At 40.7% G+C, this 27,351-nt stretch overlaps 1 pseudogene across 1 annotated transcript in view; it reads left to right on the forward strand.

Moving 5' to 3' along the window:
* The window catches only part of LOC307102775 (apoptosis regulatory protein Siva-like), a 69,287-nt pseudogene extending 55,062 nt beyond the window's left edge, over positions 1-14,225 (forward strand). Inside the window, exons 2-3 of the transcript in view lie at positions 10,227-10,694; positions 14,168-14,225. The product of the transcript in view is annotated as an apoptosis regulatory protein Siva-like (transcript). The remainder of the gene's footprint in view (positions 1-10,226; positions 10,695-14,167) is intronic.
* Positions 14,226-27,351: the final 13,126 nt, after the last annotated feature.

Raw genomic sequence — 27,351 nt, forward strand, 5'->3', positions numbered from 1 at the left:
TCTACACTACATATAGAGCAAGAGGAAGTAGCTGATCACTCATATACTTAAGACTAGCAGTCCCTTGAAAATACAGCTGAAAAGTGGAGTTCTGTATATAGGCATATTTGATGAAACATCTTAGTCTATATTCCCTAAAATGTCATTTTAATAAAAAATTTGAACCACATTACTTTGGAAGTCATGGTGACTAGACATGTATGTTGAAAATTGTTGTTTTTCATCATGAGTCTACTATTATCAAGCACTGTGCAAGATGCTTGAGAAACAATAACAAGCCGAAAAAGCCTCGCTCACATGAAGCATAAATTCCAGTGGGGGATTATAATCATAGTCAGATAAGAAAATGAATAAATAAATGAATGAAGATTTATGAACTGTAATATAAAAATAAATGGTTTTAAACAGGAGAATGGCATGACCCTATTTGCATTCTTAGAAAGTACTTTGGCTTTTTGAAGCACGTAATGGAAATGAGCAAAAATAAAATGAGATCAGCCCTGGCCAGTGTGGTTCAGTTGGTTGAGTGTGGTCCCTCGCACCAAAAGATTGCCAGTTTGATTCTGGTCAGGGCACATGCCCAGGTTGTAGGTTCAGGCCCTGGTCAGGGTACGTACCAGAGGCAACTGATTGATGTTTCTTTCTCACATGGATGTTTCTCTCTCTCTCTCTCCCTCTCCCTTCCTCTAACTCTAAAATCAATTTTCTATCAGTTTAATAGTCCAGGCAACAAATTAGAAAGACCTGTTCCCAGGTGATCTTATAAGATAGGAAAATGAGTTGACAAATTTACATTATATATTTACAGGATGAGGAGAAAGAACTTTCTGATAGATTGGGAATGATAAAAGAACAACTTATCAGGAATGCAACCCAAGACTCTAGCTTATGACTCTATAGGTGCCAGTATCATTCACTGATAAAGGGACCAAGAAGGAAGCACAGGTTACTGGGGAAATGTAGCAAATATCACTCTGGATAGGTTCATTAGAAATTTACTATGGGACATCATAATAAAGATAGTGACTAAGTATTTAAATATAAGAGCCTTGACTTCAGAAGCAAATCCCCAGTTAAGATGAACTACATAGAAATTCATCAGCATATAATGGAAATGAAGCTTTAGGAAAAGATTCAGTTGATTAAAGAAAACCTTGCAAATGAAAAGATAATTGACGCTAAGACAAAACACCACTGTTTAAAGACTGTACCAAGAAACAGTGCTGTTATGAACATAGGGGTGCATGTACTCTTTCCGATTGGTGTTTCGGGATGCTTAGGATATATTCCTAGAAGTGGGATCACTGGGTCAAATGACAGTTCCATTTTTAATTTTTTTAGAAAACTCCATACTGTTTTCCATCGTGGCTGCACCAGTCTGCATTCCCACCAGCAGTGTACTAGATGAGTGGATAAAAAAGATGTGGTACATTTACACAATGGAATGCTATGCAACTATAAAAAAGAAGGATTTCTTACCCTTTGAGACAGCATGGAGGGACCTGGAGAGTATTATGCTAAGCAAAATAAGCCAGTCAGATAAAGACAAGTATCTCATGATCTCACTCATATGTGGAATCTAATGAAAAAAATAAACTGACAAACAAAATAGATCCAGAGACATGAATCTCAGAGGAAAGGGGGGAGGAGGTGGGAGGTGATCAACCAAAGAACTTATATGCATATACGCATGACCCATGGACACAGACAGCAGTGCGGTGAAGGCCTGGGAAGATGAGGGAGGGATTACGGGGGTGGGGAGGACATCTGTAATACTTTCAACAATAAAGATAATTTTTTTAAAAAAAAGAATGTACCAAGGAAAAAGAAATCTGTAAGAGACTGAGAAGCTGCAGCTGGGGGATCCAAAAAGACTATCAGATTTCTAGATTAAGAATCTAGAGGACGAAAAAAAAAAAAAAAAAGCTAGAGGATAATGATACTATTGCTGAGATGTGAAAGACTGAAGAGGATTATTGTGGGGGGGGGTTGAAAATCAATAAAGTGTATTAGCCATGTTAATATTAAAATGCCTGTAATTTCTTCAAACAGAAGTATCAAGAAGGCAGCTTGAATATTTGAGTCTATAGCTCAGAGGAGAAGTCTGGGGAGAAGATACTAATGTGAAAAATTCTAGCATATATGGTATTGAAAGTCCTAAAATTGGGTGAGATCACCTTGGGACAAAATATAAAAAGGAATGTAGGCTGAGAGATTGAGTCAAGAGAAGAGCAAGTAAGGGCAATATACACTAAAATGCTAATGAGAAAAGAAGAGTGTGATATCATGGAAGTCAACATAGAAAATATTTCCCCAAAAAATAATAATCATAATCAACCATGCTGAATGCTGCTGGGAAGTTGAGTAACATGAGAATAGAAATGTATGCAATAAATATGGCATGCCCAATTTCAGGGAAGTGGTAGAAATGCACACCATATTTGAGTGGTTTGAAAACTGAGTAGAATGTGAGAAAGGGTGACAGCAAATGTAGACTACTACTTCTTTAAGTAATATAGCCAGAAAGGGTGGCAGAGAAGTGAAACAGTAGATTGAGTCAGGGAAGATGTGGTTGTTTTTTTCTTTAAGAAGAGGGATATTAGAACATTTTTATATTGATGACAATAATCTAGTAGAACAAAAGATAATTGTAATGTAAAAAATAAAGGAAGAACTGAGTGTTTAAAAAAATACAGGAAGAAATGAGCTTCTAAGCAAAATTGGAGAGTCTGGCCTTAAGTGGAAGAAACAAATCTCCTTCCATCTTTTCTCTAAGAAAGAAAGAGATGCAAATTATTTATAGTTTTAGCAGTGAGAGTTTTCTAATGACTATAAATTTTTCAGTGACATATGGGATGGGGTCATCTGCTGAGAACTAGGTAGGGAAGAAGCAGAAGGGTAATGAGAGCTCTGAGGAGCAAGTAGACATAAAATAGTCATCTGGTAAAGTGGAAATGAAAGTTAGTAGTGCTGCCCGGCTGGTGTGGCTAAGTGGTTGAGTGTCAACCTGTGAACCAGGAGGTCACTGTTCATTCCCGGTCAGGCACGTTCCCGGTCAGGCACATGCCGGGGTTGTGGGCTTGGCCCCCTGTGGGGGTTGTGCAGGAGGCAGCTGATCAATAGTTCTCTCTCATCATTGTTGTTTCTAACTCTCTCTCACTCTCTCTTTCTCTCTGAAATCAATAAAAATACATTCTTTAAAAAAGATAAGGCATAAGAAAAGTCCCCATCCCCTGGGAAGAGGAGAAGCCCTCCCAATCCATACCTGGAAGAATGCGAAAGGAGAAGAAGAAAAGGTAGATCAGGTCTTTGTCTTTCCTCCCTCTCATCTCAATGGTGGGGAATAGAAACATTCTGATAGGTAGAGAGAACCTCCTGAACATTAGAGCTAGCAGCCTGCTTCTCCATACTGAGCCTGGAAGAAACACAATCCACTAGCAAAAGCCCCTCATTTGTCTCAGCACCATAGCCATTGTGCATTGAACCAATAGCATACGTATCACTATTGGTTTCTTCAAGTTTATTTGGGATGTGTGGCTACAAAGGGGCTGAGAGTAGAACAGAGGAGACTTAGCACAAGAAAAAAGAGACCACAAAGCATGAAATCTGTGCAACCAGATCATTGGCTAAGACTACAGATTTCAGAAACAGATGCATGCCCAAAACCTCTAAAAGGCCACAGGGGAACAGACATAACTTAGTGGATTCCAGTGCAGAGAGCAAAGGTCAATACAGATAAGATACCCCTTGTTCCCAGCAAAGGCAGCAGCGGTCTAGAGTTTGTTAAATGCGCCTGAGGCCTCCATACCCTTTATCATAAAATCAAGTAAACTGTTGCATATAGTATACAGATACCATCATTAAGAGAAACTGGAGAGAGTCAAAGGATTTGAAAGAAAAATAATCCAAAAGTTGCCCAGTGTTGAGATCTGAAATTGAGATTCTATTAATTAAATTTATTCTAAGTTTTAACTACCCTACTATCTGATCTCCCCAATTTTTGGCTCCCCAAATAAACTTGAAGAAACCAATAGTGATACGTATGCTATTGGTTCAATGCACAATGGCTATGGTGCTGAGACAAATGAGGGGCTTCTGCTAGTGGATTGTGTTTCTTCCAGGCTCAGTATGGAGAAGTAGGTGGGACATGGGAGGGGAGATCACATCAGTTATAGAAAATAAATAAGCTGGGTGGGAGTGGCCGGGGAGGGGTCAATCAGGGAAAAAGGAGACATACGCAATACTTTAAACAGAAAGAAAGAAAGAAAGAAAGAGAGAGAGAGAGAGAGAGAGAGAGAGAGAGAGAGAGAAGGAAGGAAGGAAGGAAGGAAGGAAGGAAGGAAGGAAGGAAGGAAGGAAGGAAGGAAGGAAGGAAGGGAGGGAGGGAGGAAGGAAGGATCTCTCATGTCTTCAAAAAAAAAAAAAAGAAAGAAAGAAAGAAGCCATATTTTTCTTCAAATCAGAGATACAGTGTGTAAAATTTTCACCCAATTACAGGAGGGAAAAATCAAAGAACTTCTAGGTTTCATTTGAGTCCATTTGTAGTTTCAGATCAATAATTTAAAATTGTATAAGTCAGATTCAAATTTTTTGGTTAAAAAATTTAAACCAAATTTAATTTTTTTCAATGTTTTTCCCCAGTGTTCAAGGAAAGGTGATGGTTAAGTTCAATCAGGTTTGAGCTTTTGCCAGTCAAATGTGAAGAAGGAAAAGAGGGGCAAGGGAGTTTAGGGCGTTAGCAAGGGAGTGATAATAATGATGGACCATGACATTATGCTGGACAAGAAAGGAAATGAAGACGGGGGGAACTGATGAATAGGGCATGTAGGGTCGATGGACGGGAGGTCTCCATGACATTGAAGAATTGTTGCAGTGGGTCTACTCAAGCAATTGAGCTGGAAAAATAAGAGATGGGCATCAAAGAATGGGATCCTAAAAATTTTCTCCTTTTTTGACATTCAATATTACTTTATATTAGTTTCAGATGTACAGCATAGTGGTTAGACATTTATATAATTTATGAAGTGATTCCTCCCAATAAGTCTAGTACTGACCTGGCCCCATACATAGTTATTACAATATTATTGACTATATCCCCTTATGCTGTACTTAAAGATTTCAAAGATGGTATTGGTATTCTTCACAAAATTTTATGTGTGTACAACTTACAAAGTACATTCATATACATAATTGTGTTTATTTAACTATCCTTCATGACAGAAAAGGAAAATTTAATAAAGTGACTAAAATCCAGGAAATTACACTATTTAAGAGCAAAATCTACATTCAAGTACACTAAGAAAATTTAGAAATAACTATATAAATACAAACACTTAAATACTAATTAAAATCCACCATTTATTTTCACTGATATAGGTCTCCTAAGAAACTAAACCACAATTTTATCAAATCCCTTACTTGGATAATTAGCTGATTAATTAGTGGAAGTTATGCAACTAGGTTGTTTATATTTTTTTAAAAAAAACCTCTTTTTTCCATAGCTGCAATTTAGATATCTTCCTTGCAATTAAACCAAATTTAAATTTTTTAATCCAAATAACTAGATTTAAGGACATGAAATTGAATTATTTCAAGTTCCTTTTACCACTGACCAGCAAAAGTCAGTTTATCACAGAAATAGAGAATTAGCTGCCTCGGCAGTATGCCTTTCTTCCCTTTGGTACCCATTTAAGTTTCCAAGATTTTTTTCCATATCTCCATAAATGCAAGTATTTCATATTCTCATAAAGGATGTGTTCTTTTGTTATTTCTATACTTAAAATCTGACACATTCAAAAGCTGATCAACAGAATAATTTGTACATCTGTTAAAAGTGATAATGCCATTTCAAAGCTAATTAAGTCAACCATTAAAATGAACAAAATTGATGTAAGAAATATATTCATATATTCAAGTTAAAATAATGTTTTCACTTGAAATATGCAATAAAATGATGAAAGCGCCATTTTTTTTAACTAACATTGAAATCAAGCGTGACTACATTGAGGACAAAGGCCTGATGTGGCCATCTCAGTTCTGCTCAACCAGCAGAGTACTCAAAAATGATTTGAATTTGAATACCTTTAGTCAGGCAGACCACCCTGAAGTTCCCACTGTATTCCCTACATTGTATGTAACTTTGTTTCCTGCCCATTAATGACTTTTAATTGGTGGTCTCTGGTCTACATCACTCTCTATTTTTTTGTATACATTAAGTTTAAATTGAATTGTTCTCTTTTTCATTTTTAAAAGATTAAGCAAGCATAGGCTTTTTTATTATTATTATTATTGATTTCAGAGAGGAAGGGAGAGGGAGAGAGAGAGATAGAAACATCAATGATGAGAGAGAATCATTGATAGGCTGCCTCCTGCACATCCCCCACTGGGGATCCAGCTTGCAACACGCAACCCGAGCATGTGTCCTTGACCGGAATTGAACCCGGGACCCTTCAGTCCACAGGCTGATGATGCTCTATCTACTGAGCCAAACCGGTTAGGGAAACTATAGGCTTTTTTAATTCAAGTTCCCTTTTTTCATTTTAAAAGTGTCTAAAATTCTTCCATTTCTGCTAGCAACTGCTTGACCTGAATTTCTTAAGTAAGAACATTGTCAAAGATTTAGAAAGACAAAGATAATTCTTGACTGTCTTCCAGTTTCATTAACCCAATGCAATTCCTATCAAGATACCAATGGTGTTTTCACAAAACTAGAACAAGTATTCCAAAAATGTATATGGAACCAAAAAAGACCCCAAGTAGCCACAGAAATCTTGAGAAAAATGAATAAAATTGGAGGAATCATGCTACCTGATATCAAACTATACTACAAAACCATAGTAATCAAAACAGTATGGTACTAGCATAAAAACATGTAGATCAACCCTAGCTGGTTTGGCTCAGTTGATAGAGTGTTGGCCTGTGAACTGAAGGGTTGGGAGTTCGATTCTGGTCAAGGGCACATGCCTGGGTTGCAGGCTCAATCCTCAGTGGGGAGCATGCAGAAAGCAGCCGATCAATGAGTCTCTCTCATCATTGATGTTTCTATCTCTCTCTCCCTCTCCCTTCCTCACTGAAATCAATAAATAAAAATATTTTTAAAAAAAACTTACAGATCAATGGAATAGAATAGAGAGCCCAGGAAAAACCCATGCCTTTATGGTCAATTAATATTTGACAAAAGAGGCAAGAACATACAATGTAGTAAAGACAATCTATTCAGTAAGTGGTGTTGGGAAAATTGGACAGATACATGAAAAAAAATTTTAAACTAGACCACCTTCTTATACCATATACAAGGATAAACTCAAAATGGATTTAAGACTTAAATGTTAGACTCAAAACCATAAAAATCCTAGAAGAAAAGATAGGCAGTAAATATCTCAGATATTTCTCATAGCAATATTTTTTCTGATATAGCTCCTGAAGCAAGAGAAACAAAGGAAAAAATAAATAAATACAACTACATCAAACTAAAAAGTTTTTGCACAGCAAAGGAAACCATCAAAAGACAAAAAGACTGAATGAGAGAATATATTCACCGATGGTATAGCGGATAAGGGTTTAATATGCAAAATGTACAAAGAACTTGTAAAACTAAAACAACAACAAAAACAAATAATCCAATTAAAAAATAAGCAAAGGGCCCAGCCTTCGTGGCTCAGTGGTTGAGCATCAACCTATAAACCAGAAGGTCATGGTTTGATTCCCAGTCAGGGCACATGCCCAGGTTGCAGGCTCCATCCCCAGCATGGGACTTGCAAGAGGCAACTGATCAATGATTCTCTCTCATCATTGATGTTTCTGTCTCTCTCTCTCTTCCTTCTTCTCTGAAATCAATAAAAAATATATATTTTTTTTAAATGGGCAAAGGCACTGACCAGTTTGGCTCAGTGGATAGAGCATCGGCCTGCGGACTGAAGGGGCCCAGGTTCAATTCTAGTCAAGGTCGTGTACCTTAGTTGTGGGCACATCCCCAGTAGGAGGTGTGCAAGAGGCAGCTGATTGATGTTTCTCTCCCATCAATGTTTCTAATTCTATCCCTCTCCCTTCTTCTCTGTAAAAAATCAATAAAATATATTTTTTTAAATGGCAAAGGACTTGAATAGATACTTCTCCAAAGAGGACATACAGATAGCCAATAGACATATGAAAAGATGCTCAACATCACTAATCATTAGAGAAATCCAAATTAAAACCACCATGAGATATCACCTCACACCTGCCAGAATGGTTATCATCAATAAACCAACAAACAAGTATTGGTGAGGATGTGGAGAAAAGGGAAACCTCATGCACTGTTGATGGAATGCAGATTAGCGGAGCCACTGTGGAAAACAGTATGGAATTACCCCAAAAAATTAAAGGTGGAACTGCCTTATGACCCAGTGATTCCACTTCTGGAAATTTATCCAAGAAAACTTGAAACACTAATTCGAAAGAATATATGTATGTTCATTGAATATGTAATGTTCATTGTAGCATTATTTACAATAGCCAAGGTTGAGAAGCACCCCAAGTGCTCATCAGTAGATGAGTGGATAAAAAACTGTGGTATATTTACAATATGGAATACTACTTGGCTGGGGAAAAAAGCGGGGGTGGGGAATATTAGCTTTTGCTACAGCATGGATGAATCTAGAGATTATTATTCTAAGTGAAATAAGAAAGACAAGTACCATATGATTTCACTTATAGGTGGAATTTAATGAACAAAATAAACTAGCAAAATAGAAACAGGCTCATATATACAGAGAACAGACTGACAGCTGGCAGAGGGGAAGGGGTTGGAGGCTGGGTGGAAAAGGTGAAGGGATTAAGCTAAAAAAAAAAAAAACACCTCATAGACACAGACAATAGTATGGTGCGTACCAGAGGGAAAGAAGGTGGAGGGAGGTAGAAGTGAAAATAGGGAGGGGGTAAATGGTGATGGAAGGAGACTTGACTTGGGGTGGTGAACATACAATACAAAATACAGGTGATGTAGTATAGAATTGTACACCTGAAACCTAAATAATTTTATTAACCCATGTCACCCCAATGGATTTAAATTCCTTGAGGCATCATTTAAACTTCACATGACGTTCAGAGTGTAGTAATTAGCAGTAGGCTGCTTACATTCGCCAGTATATTTGTACAAACATATGTTGGCATTCAGTTCCATATCAGCTACACATCAAAGAAGGGTGCTGAGGAGGAATTATTCTACCTCGGGGCTGGATTAGTGTCTCTGCCTGAAGTAGGCCTCATGTAAGGGCATAGTTTGGGGTAAATCAAAGAACTTGCATGGCCTGGGTATTGGAGTGAATCCATTAATAAAAAGCCATGCTGAATATTTCTGCTATTCTTTTTCCCAACCTGCTAATATAATCCCAGGGCAAGTTGTGACATCTTTTATCTTCAGTTTGCCAATCTGCAAAAAAGGTGGACCATACCTTTTTCTCTCCCAAGCACCTCACAAGAAGATGGGCCTGTCAAGAATCCTCATGTTAGGAAAGTTGGTGCTTTTTCCTGCTAACATTCTTTTTCACACGTTTGCAAGTCTTTCCCTTGCCTTGTTCTGCACCTACCACACTGTTCAGTAAAGATTAAAGCACCAGTACACCAAACCAAGAAGCAAAGACTGAGGAAAATCTCTCCAATCACACCTCCCAACAAAATTTGGCTTTCTTTTCATTCCTGTGAATTTTAGCAGCACTACTGCCAAAATGAGCCCATGTATTTCACAACATAACAATAATATTAGCACCGACAATGTACAATGTTCTGTTCATGTTTCCTCTAATTTAATCTTCCACCATAATCTTTTAGAGTAGAAATGATTATTCCCATTTTGCACAGATGATAACAGATTAGACATTAAATAACTTACCCAAGATCACACCACTAAGGCACAAAGCCAAAATTTTTACTCAACTCTGACTCTAAAGCCAAGTAACTTAGCTGTTCTAGCAAATCTGAATATTGAGATAAAATCAGCACAGATTAACCAAGAAGGCGCTATCAATCAGGAATGTGTTGGAGACAGCTCATACAGTGTGGGAACCCCAGCTGCTAAATTTTTGGAAATTCTGTGACAATAATTATAAAATTTAAATTATATGAATATTTAATTTAATAAATTATATTAGGGAAAAAAAGGTAGGAAATACTAACAACTAATGGATCAACACAATTTCAAAAAGACCTTCTAAGGAAATAGTAAATCACATCCCCAAGATGCTCATAAGGAAACATTGGGGGGGGGGGGGGGGGCCTGCCCCTTCGGGGTCGCGGCCCCGCTGCAGCTCAAGGTCCGCGTGGGCTGGAAGGAGCTGGGCCGTGGCGTGTGCTCCGAGCGTTACTCCCGGGAGATCTAGGAGAAGACCAGGCAGCTCCTGTTCCGCGGGGCCAAGGCCTCCATGGACCACGCGTGGGAGGAAGGCTGCGCTGTGGTTGACCTACCAGAGTCCCCGAAGCCGGGCCCCATGGAGGCCCCTCCGGCCACACGTGGGCAGATGCTGATCGGACCACACTGACCAGACTGACCAAGAGGGGAGCCCAGGCCTTCGAAGCCGACCGCCTGGGGCAGCGTGCAGAGCCTGCTCCTCGTGAGTGCGAGCGGTGGACGGAGCAGCGGCCTGCGGCCCGTGTGAGCGCGCCCCGTGCGCACCTGCAGCAGCTGCGGGGCTGTGGCCTGCACTGTGCGCGCTCGTGGAGTAAGTGTTGGATGCTGGATGGGGCGGGGGGGGGGCGGGGCGGGCACAGCCAGGGTTGGGGCGTGTGAAGACTGGTCAGTCATCGGGAAACGGATGTCACGGGTGGCCGGCTCTGTCCCCAGTGCAGCCTGTGGTCTGGCCGGGTGGGAGGCAGCCGCAGTCAGTCCTTCCAGCCTGGCATTAGGACTGCGCGGGGCTCCCACTCAGGGTCTCCCCGCGGAGCACCCTGGCCCGGGCCGCAGGTGCAAGGTGCTTGTCGCCGCCTCCGTGCGGGCGTGGGCTGCAGAGCAGGACATGGAGTGTGTGCTCGGCGAGTCCCTCCCCAGCAGCTGTGCTGTAACAAGACACGTCCCCCAGCCCCGGAGCAGGCCCGGAGACCTATGAGTAGCTTCGACCCGACAGCCTTGCAGCCAGCCTGGGGGTGTCAGGGGCTGTCTGACGGCTCAGAAAGCCGGGGTGGCCCGGGGAAGGCCCCAGGCCCCAAGGCGGCTCCCAGGGACCGGGACCAGAGACGGGGGCCCTGGCTGGTGTGCTCAGTGGATAGCGCCTCGCCTGTGGACTGAAGGGTCCCAGGATGGATTCCGGTCAAGGGCACATGCCTGGGTTGCGGGCTCGATCCCCAGTATGGGGTGTGTAGGAGGCAGCCAATCAATGATTCTCTCTCATCATAGATGTTTCTAGCTCTCTTTCCCTCTCCCTTCCTCTCTGAAATCAATAAAAATATATTTTTTTAAAAAAGAGAGACTGGGGGACACTTGCGCCGTCCAGTCTGGAGGCTGAGTGCTGGGAGTCACGGACGAAGCTGAGATGCACCGCTTCGTTCTCCTGCTTGTGTGCGAGCCAAAGGGCAGGGCCTCGTGGCCAGTGGCCGCCTCGCTGAGGACAGGAGCCCAGCAGAAGGGCAGGTAGAAGGTGACCCGGGGCCCAACCTTCCTCCTGCCTGCAGTGTCCTCGCCGGACCCCCTGCGCGTGCCCTGCCAGCCTCTGCTTCCCCTTCCCGTTGCCCACAGAATCCACGCTGCCCGGTCAGCCGGCCTCGGGCCTCGTGGCCACAACCAGGGCTGGGCTCTCTGCTCCAGGCCATGAGGCCATCTGCCGTCTCCAGGCTTGGGAGCCAGACCATGGGTCTCGGCCACCGCCCCCTGCCCCTCGCCAGCTGCTCAGGCATGGCCCTGGCTCCCGGTGCTGGCGTGTCCCGCCCACACCTGCTAGTACCTGGTCTGGGGCTCCCAGCTGGGCTGCAGGGGGTGGTGCTGGCTGCGGCGGGGCTGGGGGCTGCTTAGTGGCTCCTGAGCGAGCACCAGCCAGCTCGCAGCTCTGAGGTCTCAGGGACGTCTTGGATAAGGTGACCAGACGTTCCGATTTTTAACAATTTGTCACGCGTCCCGCGGCGTTTTAAAAAAGTCCCGATTTTTGGAAAGAATGCACGACAAGCTAGGGAACGGCGGGAGAATGGGAAGGGAATATACGGTTTTTGGCGGCCATGTGGCTATTTAGCCAGGATATGAGTTTTATATTATTTTTGTTAATTTTATAATGTTAAACTTTAATAATAACAAATAATGGTTGAGAACTGATTATCGAGAACTGCTTATCAAAGTTCACATTGTTGATCAGTTGTTAGAATTCAACCACCATTGTTTGGACTTAATGAACAATGGCATTTTTTGGGATTGGCAACGACGAAAACATTTTGTAACTGTCTCTCAGACGATGCACATCGTACTGCATGCTAGTAAGCTAGTTAAACAAGTGATGTCATTACAAATCAGCTATTCAGATAATTTAGGTAAGTAATTTATTTATTTATTTCATAAATACATAAATTTTCTTGAATTTAGCAGACAGTACTCGTATTATTTATATTTTATAGTGGCAGCAAAAAGTCTAGTGCCGGCCTCGAAAGTGACACTTACGACTTACATTACGGCAAATTCAGAGGAAAAATAATACAAGTTAGTATTGTTATTATTTAGAAAGAAATATAAGATTAAAATTAAAATAATTTTTAAAATATAGTTACTTTATAACAATCAAATTAATTTAATTTATAAACTAACAATAAAATATGTTCATGTAATTATGTACCTACTTACTGTGTTTTGAAGCAATATCCTACCAATAATAGACAAATATGCAAATTGACCATACCTCCTACACACCCACAAGCCACACCCACTATCCCATCAGAGCGAGTATGCAAATTAACCCAACCAAGATGGCTACAGCCACAGAGAGCAAGGTTTCCTAGGTAACCGAGGAAGCCAAGCTTTCTGCCTGCCCTTGCCAGGCCTAAGCCTCCACTCAAGCTACAAAGATTCAATTATAGAAGGTAAACAAATTCAAACAGAAATGGCGGCAGAATGGAGCTTGAGAGAGCAGGCCAGGGTTGCCACTGGCAACAGGGGAAGCAAAGCTTTCCGAAAACCCTGGCCGGGCCCACCCGTTTAAGGCAACAAAGTTTCAATTATAACCCCAACACAAATGGCTGCCAGCCGTGGAGGGAGCCCCAGGCTTGGCTCTGCTCCAGGCTACGAAGTTTCAATTGTAGAAGGAAAATAAATTCCAGATACCAGGGCCTCCGCTTGGGTTGCCAGGGGGCGTGGCCGGCCTGCAAACCACCACAGGCCCCTCGCTCAGGCCGCCCCACGCCCCAAGGGAACCCCACCCTGATCAGGGACACCCTTCAGGGCAAACCAACTGGCCCCCAACCCTGTACCAGGCCTCTATCCTATCTAATAAAAGAGTAATATGCAGATTGATCATCACTGCAACACACAATATAGCTGCCCCCATGTGGTCAAAGATCCTGCCCCCATGTGGACACAAGATGGCCACCACAAGATGGCCAGCAGGAGAGGACAGTTGGGAGGCATCCGGCCTGCAAGGGAGGGCAGTTGAGAAGGACCAGGCCTGCAAAGGAGGGCAGTTGGAGGTGATCAACCCTGCAGGAGAGGGCAGTTAGGGGTGACCAGGCTGGCAGAGGAGGGAAGTTGGGGGCAAACAGGCTGGCAGCGGAGTGGTTAGGGGGTGATCAGGCTGGCAGGCAGAAGCGGTTAGGGGCAATCAGGAAGGCAGGCAGGCAAGCAGTTGGGAGCCAGCAGTCCTGGATTGTGAGAGGGATGTCCGACTGCCCGTTTAGGCCCAATCCCACCAGTGGATCCCTGTACCCTCTCCAATCTGGGACCCCTCGAGGGATGTCCGACTGGGATCCCTGTACCCACCGGTGGATCCCTGTACCCTCGAGGGTACGCTCTCGCGTCCTGGCGTCATCCCCTCTGCATGTCCTTCTCCCGTGTGTTTACTCAGGACACCCGCCCGCAGGGGGCCCGTCCTAACTCACTACATCTGCAGCGAACAGCCCCATCTCCCAGTCAGGTCTCTCGCCTGGGGGTAGCCCCTCCATATGTAAACTTGGGGGACACAATGTAGCCCCTAACGCCAGCTCTTCTCTCTTCCCTGCGATGTTGCAGCTGCAGTGACGTCCACGAGAAAGTGCTGGGCGCCAGCTGTGCCATGTTCAAGGCCTGAGGGCCGCGCGGACGTGGCCTTCCAGGAAGGTGGCCTCCAGTGTCGACGCGGAGGGACCCTGGGGGGGGAGGGGGACCAGCTTTCTGTTTGATGTTTTGTACTGATAACTGAATAAATCCTATATATTTGGACGAAGAAAAAAAAAGAAACATTGGGAATGCAAATTTTAGAAGCCTAACAAATTCCCCCAAAACTTAGTGGATTAAACAATAAAACCATCTTATTATACCTCATAATTTCTTGAGTTAGGAAATTCAACAGAGCTAGGCTGGGGACAATTTGCTCTACATGCTGTTAACTGGAGTGGCAGACGGGCTGTTCGAGATGGTCCAAGATAGCTTCACTCACACGTCTGTACCTTAGCAGAGAAGGCTAGAAGGCTGAACTCAGCGGACTGTTAACTGGAGGACTTACACATGCTTCTCCTCACAGCTGTCTCAAGGTAGCTGAATTTCTTATATGAAATTCGAGGCTCCTGGAAAAGCATTCCAACAGACAGGAAGTGGAAATCCTTAAACCTGGGCCCTGAAACTCGTACAATATCACTTCACCATATTGTAACCACAGAATCTGCCAAAATTCAAGAGGGGGAGACATAGACCCTACCATGTAATAGATGAGGGTCGAATAGTTATTAATTCTAATCTATCAGCAACTAAGTTGTTCAGTTTCCTTCACCTACTCATGTTTTTTAAAGAAAATATTTAGAGATGTTGCTAAAATATTTATAGATGATATGATGTTGGGATGTAAGGAAAAGTGGATCAGGGGGCTTCTGTCAAGATAGCCTACTGCAAAATCTTGTTACTACAGGAAAGGAGGTAGCATCAAGACAGAGACATCACTTACTGAAAGAGCCAGCTTCCTTCCCTATCTAACTGCTCTCAGCATGCATTTCTTTCCTCCAGCATTGTGTCAATGACAAACCTAAGAACATTCAGGAGGCCTAAAGAAATTCACCCATCTTCCAAAAGTGTTAAAGGGCAGGGACTTTCAGAGATTTTAAGAAAATCTGAATCAACGTCTTTCTTGGCATCCTGGAAAGAAATAATTCCTTTGTAAATATAAAGATTCATTTTAATGTGGTCTTAACAATACCACATATTCTCTTAAACAGGTTCACATTGGCGTTTGCTCAGGTCTAGAAGAAAGGGACAGATTACCCTCTTGACCCTACAGCAGTCCCCACATTCTGAACATTTAAGCTTGCCACGACTACAAGGTCAATCCTTCCTCTCATTATTGCAATTACAAGAAGAAAGGTACCAGAAAATTGGGCCATTCTCCCTCCTTACTGCTCCTTTGATGAGCAGCTGTAGGCATCACCGGATCATCCAGTTGTGGCATCTAGTCCCAATAAACTTGCCCCTGGTGCTGAAATTATTTTTGCCTACCATTGACAGGAATTCCAGCTGCTACTGGAATCCTTTCTTCAGTGGTTCAGGAACAATCAGCACCAGTCTAGTCCCAGTGTCCCTTCTTGAGGACCTCATCTCTCTAGGTGCCATAACCACTTCCATGTCCTACTTGTGTGAGATAGGTATAGTGACATTCATCTGCTGCAAAGAGAACCTGAAGTTCTCCTACTGGTCCACTGGGCCTGGGGCTTGCACAACCACTAGACTTGGAACTTTCAGAGCTTTCAGATCCTATCTGCATCATACCATGACATTGATTTAGCTATATAACTCACCTCAAAACCTTTGTAATTTCTCTTAGTTTGTAGTGATAAACTCCCCAAGATAGGATTAAGAGAAAACCCCCTGGTATTAAATATGTGAAAATTAAGTGATCCTTATAGAATCAACCATTCCTTTATTAGTAACAATGGAGGAATGTGGTGACAGATACTTCAAATGTCCTATACATATATAAATTTTGTGAAATAAGCATAACTGTGTTTTACTTATATAGTACTAGAGGCCCGGTGCATGAAATTTGTGCATGGGTAGAGTCCCTAAGCCTGGCCAGCGATCAGGGTTGATTGGGACCTTCCTTCCCCTGGCTGCCAGCTGCCACCTGCTGACGGGGGTTTTCCTTCGTTCTGTGCTGCCCCCTGGTGATCAATGCATGTCATAGCGAGCGGTCAAACTCCTGGTCAGTCAAACTCCCGAGGGGACAATTTGCATATTAGCCTTTTACTATATAGGATTAGTAAGTTTTTATTGTCTAAATCCACAACCAATGAGTTGTACAAAAACCTAGAGCAGAAGCAGAGAAATTCTGACTCATCAAATGTGGCCAGGCAGTCACAGGAGGTATGGCCCATCATCCTTGAAAAGTAAATAACTCAAAGATAAGCATACCCATACATTTTAAACATAGCTTTAACACCGAAATTCAATTTGCTGTAGTTTAAGTGCATCCATCAGCTTTATATTTAAGATCCTCAGGCTTTAACAATTTAAGAGAGTAGTCCAGTGACCAAAGAAAGTCTCATTACAAAAAGGCATTTAATTGAGGATCCCCCAGGCAACTCAAGATATATTGTCCCAGAAAAAAACTCACCAAGACAGACATGAAATGAAATCTAAAGAAATGGTTTCTCAAAGGCATGATGCAACAGGAACCATGAAAATAACTGGCAGACATAGGTATATAAGATTGACTATAGATAATCTCCATTTACCACTTTGATAGACTCTTTTGTTTTATTTACTACAGAGGGGTTACATTGAGCATAAAATATAGAGATGTATCTAACTGACATGTTTAAAGTATTTGTTTTAGAACAATACAGTAAGTGGGCAAATAAATGACTTTTCTTAAATGTGAACTTTTACATGAGTGGTAATTAACATTTAACTGATCTTCCATAAATGTTTGCAGTATTTAAGAAAAAAAAATCCTTTAGAAAGCTTTCAGCCTTACCAAGAAAGTTGTTGCTTGGACATTTATATTTCCTGTCTACAGCAACAACTTCAGTTATTTGGGGCAGGAGGTTTTGTTGGTGGAGAATAACAAACATCTAACTTTTTCTCTCTGCCTTTGAGCATTTTATTTAGATCCTTCACACTCCAGGGCAGAGAAGGTAAATTTCATATTAATTTTTTGAGTCTTAAAATATTCGTGCCATTATTCCAAACTCTACCAAAAAAAAGTCCCAAGTTACTTAAGAAGTAAGTAATTAACTCTTTAGTCAGTCCTTGTTATATATTTCCTACTGTAAGGTGCCTACTGTTTACCACTACTATGCTTAAAATATTTTAAATAATTTATTTAATTGTTGGCTTCTATTTTTATTAATGCTATATATGCAAAGTTTCATCTTAAGTATATCTAATGATACTATTTTTCAATGTAAAATTCAACTGCTCTGTTAATTTCACAGAATTTTATACATTTCATGACTATCTTTTTCTCTTATTGGAGTTGGAAGCTAGAAAAAATTGAAATGAAAATTTTATTTTCAAAAAGTGATAACCTCATGCAGGGACTGTCTTATCTTTAGGTGCTAAGACTGTTGGATGTATGCTGAGATATACCAAAAATATGTTTGTAATCCTTTGTTCCATAAACAGTTAAAATAGACAGTAAGCTAGTCACTTGGATGCAGAAAACAAGAGAGGAGGGAAAGGATAGGAAGGGACCAAAAAAATAGGGAAAGAGAGTGGAGGAGAGAAAAAAATCTTTTTTTACTTCTTATTTCTGTACAGGTCCAGGCCTGTCCTTACCAAATGTTTAGACAATTATGCTGAGAAACACGAATTCCTATTTTGCCATTTCCACTTCACATTCTTAAAATACTTAATTCTTCCTTATTTTGACAATAAACTAGTTTTCATTTTTTCATCCCATAACCCTATGTCACTTGAGGCTCGGATCTGCCTATGAAATGCTGAATAGAAATATAAACCACACCACATTTTGGAAGTTTCCTCTGAGACCTAAACCTGCCTTCAACCCATGACATTCACTGGCCTTGTAGGAAATAGTGGGATCACATAGTCATAACTGACAGCAAATTATCAGAGAATTGTGCAAAAGATCTAAATCGTGGGACTTGTGCATTGTTGCCTTTACATGTAAATCGAAAATCACCAACCATTTTCAATTTAAAAATTGTATCTGTATTGTCAACACATGTACCAGTTGAGGGCAATGTGGAATGGTTAGATTATAAAACTACCAAATGGCAACTTGGTAAATGGAAACACTGGCTGATTTTTCGCTTGTAAAATCCTCTCACAAATCAAGGCAGCTGAAATGAAGAAATGCTCACAAGAAGGCTGCAGCAGGTAGACGAGGGTACCTCCTTCTTGCTGTGTGTTCCCAGCACAAGGTCAGGAGGTGCCCTGAAGCACTGCCAGTGGTTCCCAACCTTCCTAATGCCGCGGCCCTTTAATACAGTTCCTCATGTTGTGGTGACCCCCAACCATAAAATTATTTTCGTTGCTACTTCATAACTGTAATTTTGCTACTGTTAATGAATCGTAATGTAAATATCTGTGTTTTCCGATGGTCTTAGGTGACCCTGCTAGCGGTTCTCAACCTGTGGGTAGCGACCCACAGGTTGAGAGCCGCTGCTGTAGAGCCTCCACACTCCCACCACACTACCCATTACCCCAGTGGCAGCTAGATGTTCCCAGCCTAATGATGCCTTTTTTCAAATGATGCCTTGTGCTGAGGTTGTAACCAGCCTTCGCTGTTAAAAGTGTTTTGCCAGCCTGCGGACACTCATATTTAAAGTCCTAGCTCGGGTAACTACATGTCTAACCTTTCAATTACTTCAGAAATTTTCATGAATAAAGGCTGTAATGTTTATACTACAGAATTTTACTTCACAAATATTTCCCAACAAATCTAACCCCTTGAGAATCTGTCATGGAAGGTCACTAATAGATCATCAACCTTTTTTAAATTGTGGAGTGATTGAAATTGCATTTTGAATATAATGCCAACGTGGTTGTTGAGAAACATCTTCATTCTTCTTAGCCCTCAGCACTAATTTCCCCATGTAATTTGTTCTTTTAGAACCCTGAGAGATTATAGTTAAACAGTTGTACTGACAATTTTTAAAAGTTGCTTAATTGAGCAGGATTTTTTTTTCCTTGGGAAAAATCCTCTGCCCATACCTAGATCTTATTTTAAATCTTGGTATTTTAAGGATTCTTTCAAAGTGTTTGAAGTATTCTTAATAGTTACTCAATTGCTATAAAACCCAATTTCTATTCTTCTAATCTCTATAATCAAATCTTTACTTTCATGACTTGCTATTAAGCCTCTATTTTAGGATTATAAAACCAGATATTCATCCTCTGTGACTTGTTACCATCAAATTGAAGGTGGCGAGAATTTCACACATACTTAGAGTGGATGTGTTTCTTAGGCACATGGTCAGGAATGAAATGTGTACTAGGGTTCCTGTAATGGCATGGGGAAAGCATTTATGGCAGGAAAGTTGATGAACACAATGGACAAATGCATACCATTAGGTTTGCAGGCGCCTTGAGCAGTAAAGTATACGACACATTCCACCTAAGAATCATGGGCAACCTGATTAAATCCAATACCAGTAGGATCTGTTTGAATACTATGATTACCATAGAAGACACACATAAAGAGAAGCCTGGAGAAGTAAAATACAGGTTCAGAGGATAAAAATAAGAATAACAGTTGCACAATAATGTGACTGTACTTAATGCCATTGAACTACACTTTTTTAAATGGTTGGAAAAGTCAATGTGATATTCTATGCATTTGACTACAATAAAATAATAATAATAACAATAATAGCAAATATAAGTGTGTTTCCTATGCCAGCTGCTTGCAGTGCATTATCCACTTAGCCTTCAAAGCAGCTCTTTGAGGAGAGACTAACTGGTATTACCCTCCACTGAAGGAAACCCAAGGACCACAAAGATAAAGTAACTTCTCCAAATAGCTCCTGAGAGAATTGCTAACGGATAAAGACCTGTTGAACCCAAGTATTCTGATTTTTGATTCAGTGATTTTGAACTATATATAGATGTTAATAAAAATCCTTATATTTTAAAGAAAAGGGGCCCATGCTAAAAAATAATACCATCTCAAAATTTTAGTCAAAACAAAAAGATTGCTAGCTGAGCTACACCACTAAAATGGATTGGAAGTGTGCTCGACAACATGTAAGTTTCGTTCTCTTTGACTTGAATAGATGTTACCATAGGTTCCAGATGTGGTCTTTTAATTTGAAGGAAAACATTACAAGAAAAATAATTGTTTTATTACCTTAAGAATATGTTTTAGATTCCAGTGCTCATAGAATTGCTCATCAACTCCAACCTGTCAATGCAAACCATTATTAAAAGACCAGTTTTAGGACTCTTTATTTTTCATATTAGTACTGTATGCTTGCTAAGAAAGATTACTCCTAGTCCACATTCAAACACTTAAAATCAGGCAACATCAGTTCTGTTCGTCTTAGAATTTAAAAAGGCACAACAGTCCCCCGCCCCTCACAACAAGGGAAAGATGAGATAACCTACAAAATCCTAACTCTTCTTGAACCCAGCAGAAAGCTGAAGTCACAATCACAAGACAATCAGATGAACCAAAATTTTGAAAGAGTGATATGTCCCGCTGAAGAGATATGGGGTACATGAACCATTTCATCTTTGGCAGAGTACAGGAGAAAGAATCTGCCATCGTAAAGTGTGTGCTGAAAGGACAATTTAGATCACGTGGAAGCTCTAGCCTGAAAAGAGCACACACTCATTCTCCAGTACTTTCCCATGAGCCTCAACAAGAAAAATTAGGGCCTGACAGCAGACCTGAGAGAGCCCTCCTTGGTGAAGCACAGGCATGAAACCCTGTCTGCATCTCAATCCTTCTCTCAAAGGAAATAAAAGCCTAAGCCTCTAAGAAAGCCTCCCTCTCAAGGCAAAGACCCACTAGTAAAATGTTGCGGGTCCACCTGCTCACACTTGCTCAACCATTAGCTTAACTAATGAGACAAGTGTCTAGGAAGGGTGGGGAAAAAAGAAATGGAAGAAGTTGGAAATGAAAAGCAGAGACTGGAAGTGGAGGTGGAAGAGCAGTAAGAAAATTTTTCTCCTACTGGAGTTGACAATTTCTCCAGGCCCATCAAGATTGGTGGCTTTTTTTGGATTTGGGCTTCAAACAAAGGCCTGGATAAGTAGCAAGAGATGATCACTACACAATCTTATTTCACAACTAGAGGCCCAGTGCATGAAATTCGTGCACTCAGGCAGGGGGTCCTTCAGCCCAACCTGCACCTTCTCGCAGTCCGAGACCCCTCAGGGGATGTCCACCTGCCTGCTTAGGCTCGCTCCATGGGAGACATCCCCCGAGGGGTCCTTAGCTCCTGCCACTGCTGCTGTGCTGGCCAGCCATGAGTCCGGCTTCTGGCTGAGCAGCACTCCCCCTCTGGGAACGCACTGACCACCAGGGGGCAGCTCCTACATTGAGCGTCTGCCCCCTGGTGGTCAGTGCATGTCATAGCGACCGGTTGTTCTGCCGTTCGGTTGATTTGCATATTAGCCTTTTATTATATAGGATAACAATTAAGAGCATCCCGTGTGGAGTTAGACCTGAGTTTAAATCCTGGCTCAGCTATGGACACGTTGTGGCCCTTTCTCAACTTGCTAAATTTCTCTATGTCTCAGTTTCTTAATTTCTATAAGACTTCAATAACAATATTCAACTGATAATATTTTATGATGGCTAACTGACAGTTTGTGAAGCAAGAACTATGATTGTAACTGACATGGTAAACATTAAGTCATAGTTGCAGTGGCCACATCATTTTTAGTATCGTTGTCACAGTAGCAGTTGTAGTAGTTGTGGTAGTGGTAGCAGCTTGATTATTTCTCTGGTTAAAGTTAAGGGAAAGGGAGTTGGTATGAAAAGGTTGAAGACCACTCTACAGCTCTTGTCCCTTCTAACCCTTTCTCATTTCCATCACTTTCCATTGTGATGAAATTCCTCCAGTGGCATGAAGAATGTGAAAAAATGAACCAAAATGTTCTATATGAGAAGGAAAAAAAGAAAGCTACAGTACATGAGATTTTATTTCTTGAAAACATTTTTTAATATAGAACCAAAGCATTATATATAACCAGCCACACTTTTTCTTATAGAGCATGAGATAGTGTAACTATACTAGTCTTCAGAGCCAAGTGATTATTATAATGGGCCCCATTTTTTAAAATATATATTTTTTTATTGATTTTAGAGAGGAAAAGAGAAGGAGGGAGTGATAGAAACATCAATGATGAGAGAGAATCATTGATCGGCTGCACACCCTCTACTTGGGATAGAGTCTGCAACCCAGACAGGTGCCCTTGAATGGAATCAAACCTGGGACCCTTCAGTCTGCAGACTGATGCTCTATCCACTAAGCCAAACTGGCTAGGGCATGGGCCCCATTTTTATGTATCAGTTTGTAAGTTTGGGGAACACTCTGAACATGAAACCTTTTTTTAATAATTCTTTATTGTTGAAAGTATGACATATGTCCCCCTCTTTCCCCCATTGACCCCCTCCAGCCCACCCCCACCCCCCTGCCCCAGTCCTTCAGCACCCTATTGTCTGTGTCCATGGGTTATGCATATATGCAGACAAAGTCTTTGGTTGATTATCTCCCTCCCTCCCTCCCCCACCTTTCCTCTGTGATTCCGAACTCTTGAACATGCAACCTTTTAATACGCAGTCAGTGCGAGGAGATTGATCCTGCCCCTTTGAGGGAGGGGTAGCAGACACCTTGCAAACCTACCCACTACCACACATAAAATTCAGAGGTCATCTAGGAGAAATCCCCCCAACATGGACATTTTATTTTGGCCTTCAGCCTATAAATCCCAAAGCCAATTTCATACACTGTAACAGCATGTTTTAATATATGCCTACACACATGATAACATAATGAGATCAGAAAATGTGACTTGTATGACCCATATGAGTTAAATTCACAGATGTGTGAGCATTTTGAGAGAGGGACTGGGTAAGAAAAAGGAGGGAAATTTAGAAATACATATTAAGCAAAGATGAGAAGTTAGGAAAGTAGAGACAATGGTTTGTGGATTGATGTGGATGAGAAAAGCAATAGGTTTAAGACAGTGCTCGGCAAATTGCGGCTCACGAACCACATGTGGCTCTTTGGCCCCTTGAGTGTGGCTCTTCCACAAAATACCACGTGCGGGTGCGCACGTACAGTGCGATTGAAACTTCGTGGCCCATGCGCAGAAGTCGGTTTTCGGCTCTCAAAAGAAATTTCAATCTTTATACTGTTGATATTTGGCTCTGTTGACTAATGAGTTTGCCGACCACTGGTTTAAGAGACAGGAAGAGGAGTAGTATAGATATAATAAGGGACTCTGTGTACAAGAAAATGAGAGATGAACGCTGGAAGATTTCTTCAAGTAGATAGATCATGGGAATTGTACTCAATAAGAGTCTGAGGTGAAGGTTAGGTCTCTGGGAGCCTCTAGCCACAACATTTTCATCAATTAATCAATACCTCTGTGTTTCTGTTTAAAGACACCTTATTTAATGTCCATTTTTTATTTATTAACATTTATGAACAACATTATAACTCATACTTGTGTGAAGCTTGCCTATCACATGTGTTTTTTCTGTAAGCACATCACAAGCCTCATGCACTTAGAAACACCTCAGCACTAGGTGTAGGAGGCATTTAAATAGTAAAATCACCCCCAAAAAAGTACAAAAAAATGTGGACAGTGTGGCTCTAAATAGACTGCAAAGGAGATATTTGTTTATAGCTTGAGAGCTGAAAGAAGAAGGTAGAGCCTCAACTGGGAACATGGGTATAGGGCCAATCGGACCTTTTGTCACTCTCTGCATGGCCACAAATGACCACGAAAGTGCCACAAGTATTGATTTGAGAGTTACAGATAAATATTAGCCAGTAGGCACATCCCCATGTACGAAATGCTTAAATGATGAGAATCAGCCCAGGTTCTGTCCTTTGTGTTCCTGAGCCTATGGCCTTCTCTGTGCAGAGAGAAAGAGAAGGGGAAAGGCAAGGAACAAAATCTTTGGAGAAGAAACTCCAGTACCTTGGGCTGCTAGGTTGGCAGGAAGTTCATTCATAAAAACTTCCAGGGAACCTTCTGTTTGAGAGTTAACTTAGGGACACTATTCCTTATGTATGTGTGTGTGTGTGTGTGTATATATATATATATATATATATATATATATATATATATATATGATTTTATATATATATATATATATATATATATATATATATATATATATATATAAAATCATTGATGCAACAATCAAACCTGACTGGGCTTTCCAAAAGATACAAAGGGTAGTGGAAAATGCCAAAATTAATTTAGGAATAATTTTAATGTCAAAGGAAATATAGCATGCAGATTTCAAGGCCAACAGGGAGCTCTAAAAAAGGATAATTTTTTTTTTATTCTGTTGGAAGAAGTTGGAAAAAGTTCAATGAAGGAAGCAGCCTCTGGCATGGAAGTAGATAAGCTGGATGAGGGTTGCTTCACACTGAGGCAGGAGAGGTGTTCTATTTTAGCTGGGAAATGTAAGGGTGAATGTAAGTTGGGGCATTTTTTAGGGCCTGGCCAAGTGGTTGGCTCCTATTTCAACAAGAAATGGGCAGTCCTCGGGTAATGTGAGCATGAGCTTCACTTGCCAGCAAAGTAGGAGAGAAGACTGGAGTTAAAAAGGCCATTATAGTGGTCTGGGCAAGAAGCAAATAATTTCTGAACCAGGATACTGGCAGTGGGGGACAGGGGAGGATAAACAGCCTTGACCTCAACAGTTGGTTGGAGCATCGTCAAGGAAAATCAAAAGGTGGCAGTTTCCATCCCTGATTGGAGGTGCATGCAGGAGGCAACTGATCAATGTTTCTCACATTGATGTGTGTGTCTCTTGCTCTCTCTCCATTCCTCTCTCTAAAATCAATTTTTAAAAACTGCAATTTGAGTGTGGCTATATAGATGTTAGAACTGATTTAATTGACAGAAGTGGGGTGGGTGTGAGACAGGCAAGAATAAAAGGAGACACCCCCAAGGAAGATGGTGGAGTTTTACTTCAGGTGACTGGGAGGGTGGTGGTGCCATTAAAAAGATTATACATGTAATTTGGAAAGAGAATAATGATTTAGGTTTTAAACAAGATGATTTTTTTTTTATTTTTATTGTTTTAGAAAGAGAGGAAGGGTGGGAGAGAGAAAAAACATAAATTTATTGTTCTACTTATTTATGCATTCATTGGTTGATTCTTGTATATGGTATGACTGGGGACCAAACCCAAAACCTTGGCATATTGGGACAATGCTCTAACCAACTGAGCTACCCGGGCAGGCCAAGATGAATTTTCAATACTCCCAATCCATCCAAGACTGAAGAGAGAAGAAAAGGGTCTATTATCAGAGATGAAGATGAGACCAGAAATATAAATTTAGGAGGAATCTTCATGGGAGTGGGAAGAGAAGGCATAGAGAAAGAAGAGGTAAATATAAGGAACAGAATTTAGGTTTACTAGTATCTACATTTAAGAAGAAGGAAAATGAATTAACAAAGAAGACAGGCAAGGATTGTCTAACACCCAAGAGTTCCCATTAGACAAAAGTTTTATTTTTATTATGCTATACATTCAAATATAAATACTTTATCTGTTGCTCTTTACAAACAAAACTAAAAACTCATTTCTTTTGGTGCTACAGAACAGAATATTAGGACATTATTATGATCCATCAATTCATTTTCGTGACAACCAAATACATGGCTGGAATACATCCTACTGAACATATTTAAAATGTTCTGCCACATATCATCTTTACATATAAGTTTAGTAGAATATTTTCTTTAAATATCACTTAAGACCATTCAATTATGAAAGTAAAAGGAGAGGACCCTTTAGTAATAGTGTTGTTGAATATTAGAAGGAAAATCCTTGAGCTCCTTGTCTTATGAAATAAGTCTTTTTGTGTGCATAAAATATAGTTCAACATTAAGCATTTTCTACAAAATGGGGGACAAATCCGAGAGTAATCTTCATACAAAGTTATTTTAGGTGCCTAATGCCTGTAAAATTATAGTTGTACCTTGTCCTAAAGTTGAGAGTCTTTTGAGATTTTCATCATAAACCCAATTTTTCAGGGGCATTTAGCTCAACTATAGAAATTGCTTCAGGACAAAACTTGGAATACCCAATTTCGATTTGATCTATTTATAACCAGTTGAAATAAAGGTAGAAAAAGTTTGCATTTTATATTTCTCATTTAGTGTCTGTAGTTTTAGGTTTAAGGAACTACTTTCAGGCATGTCTACCAACTTCTCATTTTTTAAGTCTTTACCTTTGAAATTTTTGAAATGTAGCAAGAAGGATAAAAAGAAATTTAATGAGTAATTAATGTCTCAGGAGAAGGATAAAGAGGTGCTGAATCTTATACAGCCAACTCAGCCTCCAAAATCTGGGTAAGGTCAGTAGATACTGAAACTCATTACAACTCAATGACATTTATTTTCAGTGAAGAGCTTTTATTGAATGAGAAGAGAATACCTAATTGAGACTGATAGCATAGAAAGATGTGGAAAACTTTAACCATAAATACTTCAGTATATAATGATGTAATATTCTATTTTTTATGTGAAAAAATAAGCTATTCTGAAACAATGGCAGTAGCTTATATCTCAAATATTAATTGGCTTCCTTACACTACCTATAAGAAGATGTACCAGATTTGTGGATATTAATATATTTAAATATAAGTAATTATAAACTATTGTTGTAATATTAAATCCTGGAAAAGATGTGTACAATAGGGTGTTTTAGCAACCTAAGAGTTAATATATTTTCTTAGCACCTAAATTGCACTTTGATAAGATGAGGGACAACCAATGTGGTCATTGTTTTGGTTATTCCTATTAACACAGCCTTATCCTTTCAGAGCAATTTTTCTTTATGTACATGTTACCCAATATCTCCCATCTTTTCACACCCCACCTTCATTGATCAGACAGAACCACCAAAAGTGTACATAAAGAGCTCTTCTCATGCCCGGCAAAGAGCAGAAACTCAAAACTGTTCCCTGTTACCTATGTGCGTCCTTCCTCCCTCCCATCTTCAAGAATATCCATGCCCTATGGTCCTGCCCTGGCTGGTTTGGCTCAGTGGATAGAGGGTC

This window comes from Cnephaeus nilssonii (assembly GCF_951640355.1).
Source record: "Cnephaeus nilssonii genome assembly, chromosome: 1".
Classification (NCBI taxonomy): Eukaryota; Metazoa; Chordata; class Mammalia; order Chiroptera; family Vespertilionidae; genus Cnephaeus; species Cnephaeus nilssonii.